The sequence below is a fragment of the Benincasa hispida genome, chromosome 12 (genome assembly GCF_027475165.1).
Source record: "Benincasa hispida cultivar pf3 chromosome 12, pf3_genome.v1.1, whole genome shotgun sequence".
Classification (NCBI taxonomy): domain Eukaryota; kingdom Viridiplantae; phylum Streptophyta; class Magnoliopsida; order Cucurbitales; family Cucurbitaceae; genus Benincasa; species Benincasa hispida.
This window is the reverse complement of record NC_143489.1, coordinates 44650001-44664544: the sequence shown is the minus strand read 5'-3', so window position 1 is coordinate 44664544 and position 14544 is coordinate 44650001.

The window sequence follows — 14544 nt, the reverse complement described above, 5'->3', positions numbered from 1 at the left end:
TATAATCAAATTTCTTCTTGTTAATTTGAACATTTCAAACTAACCCAAAAACTTATTCTCAACTTGAATCCATTGAGCTACTAAGCGGACCTTATGGACCTGTAGCTTGAAGCTCCAACGGTACGACTAAACTCTTTAATCACATTATTCATCATCCGTTAACTATCGGATACTCCATTAAAGACCGACAACTGCACTCTTCACACTACAGATATATTTTTGTGTTCATTGGATATAACCAATTAACAGTGTGATGACCCTTCACAAATCGCTCGTAAGTACAACTGGGCCAAATTACTGTTTTACCCCTGTAGTTACATCTAACTCCTTAAGTACCACTGATTCCTTTAATGAACAATAGATCATAGTTTCACAATGACTAAACCTTTCTCGAGCCAAGAGAGGGCATGGTGCCACATTGTTTAAGCCCTGGAATTAGCTCTTAAGAGAGCAATTTATCTACTTACCCCTACTTCGGGGAAGGAGTGAATTTCGTCTTGTGTAGCTGAGTTCCCAGCTCCTCAATCAGATGAATCCCCAAAATGGTAAGCTTGTTGAGCTGACGATCTGGCCACTCTTACCCATGCAACTCACTCAGGATTAAGGTCATGTTACCTATGGTCATCCTAATGAAATGAAAGTCTCAATTATGAACGGTGTTATATAACTAGACTAAACTTTTCGTGGTCCGGTCTTATACAAACTCTTTTGTATAGAATATCCCCGCTCACATGTCTAATACACGAATGATCAGGATCAAATTATTTGTACCACATTACAACATTTGTAATACCTACAAAGCAAGTCATACTCGTAGTGTCACTAGGATAAGGTTTACCTCCTTATTTATATACTACAGACCATTTAGGTTATCACTTAAAACACAATCCACTTGTATGCCTCCACATACCTATTTAAGTTACAACGATAACCATGGATCTTAGTTTATAGGTTTGTGGTTAATGCAACTAAAATTCTCATATTTCATAGACTGAAGTGAATAAAATATCATATATTATAAATCACAAAATGTTTGTTCATACAAGTATTTACAAACTACAGAACCCTACGAGATTTAGGGCATCAACCTCAACATATACTCGATCAAAGCCATTTGTACTTAATACTCGATTAATGTATACTTGATGATCATTTTTAACTTTTTAAATTCTTAACCCGTTTGAAGTCCATTATTTCACTACTTCAACTCGTTTCTCAAACTATTCTCTCTCGTTTCGATTTTATATCCCTTGACGACTGCACCTCCACACTCGAAACTCTCTCGATTCTCTCTATATCAGGTAACATTCTTCTCTTCATTTATATTTTGGCATCGTTCGTCTCTCTGTTTGTTATATTTTGGCATCATGTTCCTCGATACTCGACGGTACGTTTTTCATTTCGATTCCACATCTTGCATGTTTGGTTGGAGCTCGAATTTTTTGTTCCCGTTTTCATATTTTTGGTATTTCGGATCATCTAGAATTTAGCGTACGAACACGGAATCTCCAAACATTGAAATTATACACAACTACATTCTCAAGTGTTAAGGCTGACGATATCATCTAATCCACCGTCCTTGACATGAAATCTATAACAATTGTTTGGATTTACTTGGTATTGCCTAGCTTTGTGTAACGACCCGACCCCCTCCCGGATTTCTATTTTCCTTAAGCAAGTGATAAAAGGAATTAACTAAGTGAAAGTTAAATCCTAAGTTAAGGGGAAGGAAATTTCTAAGTGTTAAGTAGATTTTCTTTGAATAAATTAAGTTGAGCTTTAATTGGTAAAATTGTAATGAATTTTGTATAATAAGTATGTTGATGAGAAAGTTAGTGTGGAATGGTGAAGAAAGAATGGGGATTTGAAAAAAAAAATATGGAATTGAGTTGGGAAAGTTGGGGGAAAATAATAAATAGGTTGAGCTAGTGTAGAATAATATGGAAATTAAGTTTGGAAAATTTGGGGAAATTTTGGCTAAGTATAGAGAATTTATGTGAAATGCGTTATGGCTGAAGGACTGAGAAAAATATGGAAGTTATGTGTAATGCGTGTTATACATAAAGCATTGGAAGGCAAGTGACTAGTGGCACAATCGTGTAGGAATTGCATGGAGACAAACAATGTACGCAGTAGCTAAGAGTGAGATCGTTGAAAGTGAGATCAACGAGATCATTGAGAGCGAGATCATTGAGATCGAGACTAGTGATAGCATTGAGAGCGAGATTTTGAACGAGAAAGTGGGAGAGAGCGAGAATGGAGAAAAGTTGGAGAGAAAGATGGAGAGAGCGAGAGTGGAGAGAGCGAGACCAGCGAGACTAGCGAGAAAGCTGGAGAGAGCAAGAGTGGAGAGAAAAGTGGGAGAGAAAGTTGGAGAGAGCGACACTGCCGAGAGTGGAAAAAGCGAGAGCGCCTATGCGTTAGCCTTGCTTTGTCCGATTCGAAAGTCACGCCCACGCCTCGCCTATGCATTGAACGGCCGAGCAAGCTTCTGGGTGATGTATTTGGACGCGTTGGGGTGGATTATACATTTAAAAAAACCCTAATTTGAATACAAACAAAGCTTGAAGACGTAAGGGCAAACGTCAATTAAAATCTAGGTGTCCGATTAAGAGAAATTCTTAAACCCTAAGAAATTGTGTTGCATGCGTTTGGGAAGAACACATTGAACCAAGGTGAAGTCAGCTTACGTTGATAAAGGGAGGATTAAACATTTGGCAATGCAGCCAAGTAGGTGTTGTCAATCCCACGAGCAATTTGAACACCTATAAATAGAGAGTTGGGATTTCATTTTCCAATCACACAAAAATCATAAATTTCGTAGAGAAAGTAGAGGGCGGTGAGAGTTCAGAGGAATATGTCAACTTTGGACGAAGAGATCTTCCAATCTACTCATGCGTTTGGAGTGATTCTAAAGCCATCTGAAAGCTCTGGAAGTCTAGTTTTCAGAGTAGAGTTTTTGGAGGAAAAATCTCAAAGGAACTGGGCTGGATGTTGAGAAGAAGGCAGAAGGGTCAGGCTGTCGGATCAGTATGGGCCAGTCTTGAAGATTTTGAGATTTCGCCCAAATCACGAGAAATTCTGAGCTGAAAGTTTAGGATAAGATTCTTAAGACAAGAATAAGTTTGTAGAAGGAAATATTTCTAAATAACGTTTGGAACTATGAGTAATCTAAGTTGAAATTTGAATCTGGATTCTAGGGGTGAAAAAGGGACCCGAGGAGCTACTAGAGTGAAAAGTTCCTAAGAGTTCGAGGTGAGTGGCTAAAATGTTTTCGAACTAAAACGTTTTTAAACTGGTTTGATTACAAACATTTTACAGAAAGCATGTTTGCGAAAATATTCTCATGCCTACTAGTTTTATAAAGTGGTTTCCAAGCAAGATCTGAATTGTGTTGTGAACGCATGCCTATCGTTGAAAAACTATTTACATATGTTGATTTTATCCAGCATGCGTTACCATCTTTAAAGTCATGTTGTATATGTGTTATACTGTACATGCTTCAAAGAGAAAAGTTGTTTATAAATAATTTTGATAAAATGCGATGTCGGAGTACAAGGAGAAGGCATCCACCCAACTAGATACTGAAGTACGTTTGAGAAGTACCAAGCCAACGGGACACTGAAGTACGTTGGAGAAGGTATCCTTGTAGCTCGATATTGAAGTACAAGGAGAAGGTATCTGAGCAGTAGTACCTAATGTGGTCACAGGTGAACTAAGTCGAAGATTGAACAAAAGGATTCTCTCTGGACTAGCAGTTGGTGTTGGGATTATTTTACCAGTTATAAAGTACTTTGATTTGAGAAATGCATTTATTGTTTTATGTTTAAAATAGCTTTACATGTTTTTACGCTTGGAAAACGTTTATGCTGCAGTATAAGTACTGTAAAAATTTAGGTTTCAGTTAAAAACTCATTACTGAAATCATGCATGAGAATTTACTATGTTTTCTCGGTCACTCACTAGGCGTAAGCTCACCCCGATTTCAAATGTTTTGTTTCCCCCCCCCAGGTAGTGGTCAAATCCTCTAAAGATAGCTCAGTATCTACTCTACCACTAAAGGACGAAAATACTTGTAACCGTTTGCTAGGTGGTTACTATTAATATTGTACACATGTTACTATTGTTCATATAGGGACTAGGGTTTGTGGGTTTTGGGACTTGTAAATCTAATGTTGTAAATACTCTAAACATATTAAGTTTATAAGTTAATAAATTGTGGGCCTACAGCCGTCCCGTTGCATATAATTTGTATTTGGTATCAGAGTTATTTCGCAAGAGTTTTTAGGCAGTAAGTGTCAGCCTAAGTCACGCCCTTCTCTAGGCTAAGAGGGTGATCTGGGGCGGTGTGTGACACTAAGACTCAAGTTAGGCCGTTACTAAACACATGCATGCATGGAACTTAAAACTACATCCTTTTATAGTGAAATAAATTCTAAATAAATAAGGGTACCCATATATCATAAATGACAATAAATAGGTCTGAAAATAAATCTTAATAGTAAGTTTCAAACATCAAATTGAAAGTTGAAAAATATGGTCCCCAATGGCTCGTTCAAGGATCCCTCTTGTCATTCGCCAGTGCATCCTTGCCCTTACCTGAAACATAAACATGAGAAAGAGTGAGTATAAAATACTCAGTAAGTAACCCCACTACTGGGGTCGGGCTAGGCATCTATGTCCTAGATGCCTGCCTCTAGTGGAACATAAAAATTGCTATAGTCCTCATAGGACACATACATACATGCAAAACCGGTTTCTATCCTACTGTAGTTTAAGTATGCCCACTACCTCTGGTGAATTCCGAAGGAAACACAATATCTAGTGAATCTCGCAGGAAACACAATCTGGTGAATTCAACATGAAACACAATCTGGTGAATCCCGAAGGAAACACAATCTGGTGAATCCTGAATGAAACACAATATCTGGTGAATCCCGAAGGAAACATAATCTGGTGAATCCCGAAGGAAACACAATCTGGTGAATCTCGAAGGAAACACAATATCTGGTGAATCCCGAAGGAAACAAAATTTGGTGAATCCCGAAGGAAACACAATACCTAGTGGGCATCTAACTAATCAGTAAAGACACTATCACGGTTTTAATATCACAATTATTTCAATATGGTTTTATAACATACATATACACCTCAACATCATGGCTATACATTAGGCATATATGCCCCTATATCCTCATATCAAATACACCCTCAGTGAATCAAGTATCACCTCTTACTAGCATAAAAGTCTCTACGTGCACAAATAAATCTTTTAGATTCTCATACAAGAACATATATCGATCATACTATACTATCCATCTATCATGTTATCGTTCTATCAAAATATTCATCTATCATGCTGGCATATATCTAGTGTTTGGCCCGTGGGTAGTTCCAGTAGTAAGATTACTTACTTTGATATTAGGTTGAACCAAAAAGCAATTGAATCTTTGTGAAGTTTTTGAATCCTTAATCTAGCCAAATATTTGAGCAACTAACCCCTTCTAATCTCCACAATCTTTGAATTAAATCTAGTACATAAACCAAAATAAAATTTAACCTTTAGGTTCACACCTAAGTGTTTAATCACGCCAAAATCAGCAACAAAAATTAATAACTTAATTCGTATAAATTACATTCGAACTGAACATGTCACAAAGCCCCAAATCTTACCAAAATTCTTGGCGAAATCACCTTAACTCTGCTCGACAGCACGCTAACGACATTTTAAACTCCTTCAAACTTTCAAATTCAACCTCCAAAATCACGATTGAAATGATAATTAAACACGTTACTTATTGGGTATTCAAAATCCTCAACAAAACCATGAAAATCATTTAGATCTTATCCCAAAACTACGAACATCACGACGGCGTTCGACAGAGGACAATGACTAGAAGAGAGGAGGACCAACGGCGAGCAGATCCGGTGATGTGAAGGTCGGAACGGCGCGGTTGCAACTTGGCGGAGGAAAGGATGTGGACGTCGGCGGTGCAGCAGCTGAAGTTTGTCTAAACCAAAGAGAAAGTGAGAAAGTGGGGGTTTGAAAATTCTATATTTCTTTTCTTTTTAATTCTCCACCACACAAATACATAAATAATATATAGATATATAATATATATATCATATATATATATATAATATATTCTTTCCATCATTTTCTATATATATATATATATTCTTTCCATTCATTTTCTTAAATTCCAAAACCATATATATATATATATATATATCTCCTTTCCTTAATAAATATGTCATATCAAACTCAAATCTTTCACCTCTTCTCCAATTAATTAAATAAACCTAAAAATAAATTCACCAACTTTAAATCACTTCTTTCCAAAAATTCTCAATCCCAAAATTAAATTCTAACTTTCCAAATTAACTTGAATCCAAATTTATAAATCTTTTCAAGTACTTGATTTAATTACTTCCAAATAAACCAATTATCTTTTCCTAATTATTTTCTTAAATTTTGGATCAAAGTTCCAAAATTAAAGAGGGTAAAATTTTAAAACCACAATTTTCTCTTTTCCCTTTCAAATTTCACAAAAACTCAAAATTTCTTATACAAATAATTCAATTATCCATTCCAATTAATTTAAAACTCATACAATCCACATTAACCAATAAAACTTCTTCAACTGTAACAATTTGTTTCCAAATTCCAAAGATTATGAAACTAAAACTCAGTAATTTGAGATAATTAACTTAAATTTTCTTTAAAAAATGGGGATGTTACACTTTGTCACACTCTAAACCCATTATTTCCTATACATACTTTGAATGCGTCGATGTACTATTAGACCACATTGTTCGCCTCTCATGAAACTACCCTTGAAGTAGACCTCTTATGTATTATAACAACAAAGTTATTGGCAACACTCGGGTTTCTGTGGTAATAGCATTGAATCATTCGACACTATTGTTGGTCATGTTATTATATCGGTTCCCAGGCTGGTAACACCATGCCCATCACTGAATATCAGCATCCTCCAAATACTTGCAAGCGAACCGTTGTTGTAGTTCACTATTTGGACCCAATGGCACTTGAACTTTGATTCTCGATATTGCAAGCATCGTTAAACAGTTTTCTAACAGATTCATCCTTGAAGTATCTCTCCATGTTCCTTTTCAAAGGGTAGGTACAAAGTACATGGTAAGAATTGGTGAATATGGCATCAACAGAATTAGCTATACTCTGTCCACGGTCTGAGACGAATATGAGGTGAGGGCATTCTACAATTGCTATTTTAAGGTTCATCATGAACCACTTCAGGGCTCGGTCATTCTCACTATCAACTATTACATATGTCAGTGGGTACAGTAGGTTGTTACCATCCATTGTAACACCAACTAGAATTGTTCCTTTGTACTTATCCTTTAGATAAGTACCATCTACAATGACCATGGGTCAACAACTCTTATAACATCTTAAACTTGTACCTAGTGGCATGAACATGTATTTGAATTGCAATAGATGGTAACAACCAACTGTACCCACTGGCATATGCAATTGTTGATAGTGAGAATGACCGAGCCCTAAAGTGGTTCATGAGAACCTTAAAATAGCAATTGGAGAATGCCCTAACCTTGTATTCGTCTCAGACTATGGATAGAGTATAGCTAATGTCATTGATGTCATATTTCCCAATTCTTATAACAGACTTTGTACCTACCATTTGAAAAGGAACATGGAGAAATGATAAAGTTGGCATTCAACATACAAAAGCAATTAAGGATCTAAGCACTCTAACTACATCAATTTAGATAATTAGCATGCATATTCATAGTTTTCTAACTATTAGGGTTTCAAAACCACACCTTTGATGAAACCACCAAATTGCTTGAAATTTCCATGAAAATTTTCTTCTATTTTTACAGTAGACCACCATCAAAGTCTTTTCTACTATTCTCAGGCCTTAAATTGAGTGGGGGAACTCAAATTGAAAGGAATTTTGATGTGGTTTTAGGAGTTGGACAGAAGGAAAAATTGTGCTCTTTTTCCTTCAGAAAATCAGTTTGCATTGAGTTCAAAATCAATTCAAAATTTCAATTTGTAAGAGTTAATCATACAAATCAGATTAACCAAGAAAATGCCACTTCAAATTGCATGGCATGAGGTGTTATTGAAAATGGAAAATTATGGGACTTTCCCACTTCTAATTTAATTTCCAATTTTCATTTTTTTCTTTTATTCATGAAATTGAATAATTTTTTAAACTTAATTTAAAAATTGAATTCAAATTAAATTTAAATTAAATAAAGTTTATGATCTTGATTTTCATAAATCCAAATTCCAATTAATCAATTTCATAATTTTGAATTTCATAAATTCAAAATTTAATAAATTAATTTGGAAAATTAATTAAACCAATTTTAATAAATTCAATTTAATATCAAATATTCAATTAATATAACACCTCATCAAATATTAAATCATATTTAAATATTATCAACGGTAGAACTGTAATGTTCAATTCATTAATTAAACATCAATTATATCAAATATAATAATTCAAACCCTAAACCGAGTTTGAATATTCCAAATTCTCTCAACACACTATTCTAAGGTTTAATCCTTTTACGAGATAGTAGAGGAATCTAATAGACCTACAGATCATGAGCTCCAACGATTTGAGATTAATTGGCTAAATCCTTAAACCAAATTAATCACTATTCGTTAACTAGCGAGACACAACACTATAGCTCAGTAGTTGCACTTTCCTCATTGTAGATATATTTCTGTCCACTTGATTTAACCATAATCAATAAGTCGATCCTTCATCAGTCGTTCGTATTTACAGCTAGGTCAAAATTATCATTTTACCCCTGTAATACATTTTACTCCTTAAGTCTCTACTATTCCTCTATTGAACAATGGGCCAATAAATCGGATCCCTCTCAGCCACAAGAGGGCGAGACCTCTTTATTCAAGACCAAGAACTAGTACTTAAGGAAACAACCTATTTGTTAACCCTAAGACGGGCATGAATGAATTCCATCTTGCAAGACTATGTTCCCAGTTATCTATCTAGTCCTCCCTCTAAAATTAGGGGGTAATGTTGACCACTCTCACCTATACAGATTAAAGGATAATCTTGAATAAACAGGAGTTCATAGTTAGCTCAGGATTAAGATCAAGTTACCTTAAGTCATTGAATTGAAATAGTTAGTTTTAACAGTAAACGACCATTATAAAGAAAAGTGATTATTTCGTGGTTTAGTCTTATACAAACATCTTTTGCATAGGATGCTCTCACTCGTATGTCTCCACATGAACAACTTTGAGATCACATCGTTTGTATCAATATACAAAGAAGGCCACATCCATAGTGTCCTCAGGATAAGGTACCTAACCCTATCTATATACTTATAAACCTTTTTGGTTATATACTAAAACTTGATCCTCTTTTATGTCTCTACATAAAGTTTAAGTATTCATATTATAGTCATGGGTTAGTATATTGGATTGATAAATGAATGCAATTCAATAACACCTTTATTGAAAGAAATTTCAATAGTACCTTTATTGTGAATAGAATATGTTTAGCGTTTACAAACTGCAAGTTTTAGGACATTCCCAACAAGAAATACTTCAAGGACGAGTCTGTTACAAAATTGTTTAACGATGCTTGTAGGGCATATTGAGAATTAGAGTTCAAGCGCCATTGGATCCAAATAGTGAACTACAACAACGTCTCTTACAAGATATTTGGAGGATGCTGATATTCAGCGACGGGCATGGTGTTACCAGTCTGGGAATCGATATGACACATAACCAACAATAGTGTCGAATGCTTCAATGTTATTACCAAAAAAGCCCGAGTGTTGCCAATTGTTGGGGTTGATGCCGTAAAGTATCGTGTCCTGTAGTTTGTAAATAGTTTACGAACGCTTGTGTTGTATAATATATGATATTTACTTCACATCTTATTTTTGCTCAGTTGTATGTTTTATTTGCTTTACCACAAACCAATAAATATAAAATCCCTAGTTATTTGTATGTAACTTAAGTATGTATGTGGTGACATATAATTGGATCATGTCTTGAGTGATAACCAAAATAGTCTATAATATATGGATATAAGGGGAAAACATTATCCTAGTAACACTACGGATGCGACCCATTTTGTGGAATGGTCATAAGTGTTGTGACTTGTCACAGATAGTTTGATCTTGATCATTCGTGTAGAGGACATTCAAGCGGGGGCGTCCTATATAAAAAGTTTGTATAAGACATGACCACGAAGTGTTAATGTCTCATTATATAACACCATTCATGACAGAGACTTCACTTCACTAGGATGACCATAGGTAACATGACCTCAATCCTGAGTGAGTTGGGAACTCCTGCCATTGAAGGCAGTCCTTTGATTTGTATGGGTGTTGGGAACTCCCGCCATTGAAGGCAGTCCTTTGATTTGTATGGGTGCGAGTGGCCAGGTCACCGATTCAAACCTACCATCTTGGGGATTCGTCTGATTTGGGAGCTGGAAACTCAGCTACACAAGATGGAATTCACTCATTCCCCAAAGTAGGGGTAAGTAGATAGATTGCTCTCTTAAGGGTTGATCCCAGGGCTTGAACGATATGGCGCCACACACCTTCTCATGGGCCGAGAGGTGTTCACACATAGTAGGACTATGTTGTATTGTTCATTAAAGGGATTAATGGTACTTGAGGAGGAAGATGTAATTACAGGGGAAAACGGTAAATTGGCCTGCTGTAATTAGAGCATATGTGAAGGGTTATCATACTGATGATTGGTTATATCCAATGGATATAGAAATATATCTATGGCAAGAAGAGTTCAACTGTCGGTCTTTAGTGGAATGCCTGACAATTAACGGATGGTGGATATCGTGACTAAAGAGTTTAGTCAACTATTCACATACCGTTGGAACTTCGAGCCATAAGTCCATAAGATCCCCTTGTTAGCTTAGATACAAGTGGAGAGTCAGTTTTTGGGTCAGTTTGAAATGTACAAATTGATAAGAGAGAGTTTGATTATATATGATATAATTGAACGAGTTAATTAAATACGACATAATTAACTTTATGTATAAGATACATTAATTTGGAGGAAATTGGATATAAATATGATTTATATCTAGTAGAGAAAAATATTATAATTAATATATGATATTCATTTATACATTATGAATATGATGAGATTAAATTCATTGGACGGTTATAAAAAAAATGAGACGACGTCTCTTCTGTTCTAAATAACGGATGAGTGTATTGAAAGATCACTTTGAGATGTATAAATAGCTTACGGTGTGTTAAGCATGGAGGCGCGGACTGAAGGATCTCTTACCAAAGAGTTCAATGAGCGTGTTCGGATCACTCCGATCTCACAGTGACCAAAATATAACAATATACATTCAATCACAGTTATGCAAACAAATCTTAATTAACGGCATGCTACGAACAACAAAATAACAAGGGAATGAGTTGCCATACCAGTTGAAGACAATCTTCAATCTTCGGAACTCAAAGCAGCAGAAAACCTCCACGCGATCTACCCCGCCCAACAGCAGCATCGATTATAGCAGCACGAACAACCGCACGAACATGAATGCCGCGAGGACGACACCACCAGAAAAGAGCCCCGGGTATTCTCGAAGTGAGAACCCAAAGCATGGTCTTTGGTGAATTTGATAGAGGAATGAGGAATACTAGATCATGTAGGTGATAAGCAAGTGGGAGGGAAAAAAAGCGCTATCGCATAGCAAAATGCTTATCGTTTAGGAGAAGCTACATGATCATGTAGATTTTACTAAAGATCGTTTAGGAAATAGTATACGATTGTTTAGTAAAATCAGCACACACTACGATCGTTTAAAGAAGCTATGCGATCGTGTAGGAACAAGTGTACGATCGTTTAGGCGCAAGGTGGACGATCATTTAGACGGAAAAGAACTATCGTATAGGCTCTCGAAATGCTTAAGCGATCGTTTAGCTTTCACCAGTGCGATCTCTCTAATTTCTTTTGAACGATTCAAAAAATGAAAACAATTTTCATTTTAATTCATCGGTTACAATAATCGACTCATTCCCACTAACCCACGCCCAAACGTGATTTTTGGATTAATTATCATATAGTTAACCAATTAATTAATAATAAATATAATCATATTATATTTTTATCCTATACTTTGATATCACATATCTACTATAGTATTTTCTCCTCTACTTGATATAAATCATATTTATATCTATTTTTCTCCAAAATAATGTATCTCATACATTTAGCCAATTATATCATATATAATTAACCAGTCCAATTATATCATATATAATCGAACTTTTTTTTGTCAATTTGAACATTTCAAATTAACCCAAACATTGGTTCTCGAGTTTATCCAAGCTACCTAGGGGACCTAATGGACCTGTGGCTCGAAGCTCCAACGGTCCGTGAATAGCTGACCAAACTCTTTAGCCACGAGATCCACCATTTGTTAACTGTCAGACATTCCATTAAAGACCAACAGTTGGACTCTTCTCACCACAGATATATTTTTATGTCCATCGGATATAACCAGTCATGAGTACGATGACCCTTCACAGATGCTCGTAAGTACAGCTGGACCAAATTATCGTTTTGCCCCTGTAGTTACATCTCACTTCTTAAGTACCACTGATTCCTCTAATGAACAATACAACATAGTCAAATATGTGTGAACACCTCTCGGGTCAAGAGAAGATGTGTGGCGCCACATCGTTCAAGCCCTGGAATCAGCCCTTAAGGGAGCTATCTATCTACTTACCCTTGCTTTGGGGAAGGAGTGAATTCCATCTTGTGTAGCTGAGTTTCCAGCTCCCAAATCAGAAGAATCCCTAAAATGGTAGTTTTGAATTGGCGACCTGGCCACTCGTACCTATACAAATCAAAGGACCGTTCTCAATGGCAAGATTTCTCAACTCACTCAGGATTAAGGTCATGTTACCTATGGTCATCCTAGTGAAGTGAAGTCTCTGTCATGAATGGTGTTATATAACGAGACGTTAACACTTCGTGGTTAGGTCTTATACAAACTCTTTGTATAGGACGCCCCCACTCGCATGTCCCCAACACGAATGATCAGGATTAGACCATCTGTGACAAGTCACAACACTTGTGACCATTCCAGAAAGTGAGCCATATCCGTAGTGTTACCAAGATAAGTTTTCCCTTCTATATCTATATACTACAAACCATTTTGGTTATCACTCAAAACATGATCCACTTGTATTTCACCACATACATGCTTGAGTCACATACAAATAACCAGAGATTTTATGTTTATTGATTTGTGGTAAAGCAAATAAAACAAGCGTTCGTACATACTGTTTACAAACTACAGGACACGAGAATTTAGGGCATCAACCCCAACAATGACATTGTGTTAAAGAAAGTATCATCGCTTAGAAAATTGGTTCTTATACGATAGTACCTGCACGATCACTTACATATACGATATTGCTAAGCGATCGCTTATCGATTACACCTTCGCGCGCTATTAACAAAAATGATCGTTTACCTTTTCCTAAGCAATCGTTTAACTCTCGATGTTTACTAAATGATCGTATAGACGATCGCTTAGTTTTTCCTACACGATCATTTAGACGATCGCTTACTCTTTCCTACACGATCGTTTAGACGATCACTTACTTTTTCCTACACAGTCGTATACTTTACCTTAATGATCAAGTATGTTGTCTATGTGATAGACGACCTCATCTCCCACTTGCTTAATCGCTATGTACGGTCTCTCTTCCTCCTTCCCTCTACCAAATCCGAACAAAGCCCACACTTTGAATTTTCACTCCAAGAATACTGAGGGCTCTAAGTGGTGGTGTCATCTTCGTTTCTTTCTGTTCGAGTGGTGATTGTTCGAGGTAGACGGTTTGGTTTTAGACTCGCTATGAAGAATAAATCTTTGTCTGGTATGATCTCTTGATCTCTTTAGCACTATGAATGCATATTAGTATGTTTTGAATGTATATGTGGTAATTCTGTCACAATGAATTGGAAAGATCCGCTTTCGCTCGTAGGTACTCTTGAATAAGAGTTCCTTCATATCGTTCAGGCATGGAGTCACTTTGTCTAAGGACATGTGTCCTAAGACGCCTCAAGAGGTTGAGAAGATGAGACGGGTCCCATATGCGTCTGCCGTTGGCAGTTTGATGTACGCGATGCTCTGTACTCGTCCAGACATATGCTACACTGTGGGTATAGTCAGTAGGTATCAGTCTAACCCAGGTCAGGGTCACTAGATAGCAGTGAAGAATATCCTCAAGTATCCTTGGAGAACGAGGGACTGCATCCTCAAGTACTGGATACACAGATTCTGACTTTCAGACTGATAAGGACTCTCGCAAGTCCACATAGGGTCAGTCTTTACTCTTAATGGAGGAGCTGTAGCGTGGCGAAGCACTACGCAGGGGTGCATTGTCGACTCTACTATGGAGGCAGAGCACGTAGTGGCTTGCAAAGCTGCCAAGGAGGTTGTCTGGCTTAAGAAGTTCTTGATAGAATTGGAAGTTGTTCCAGAT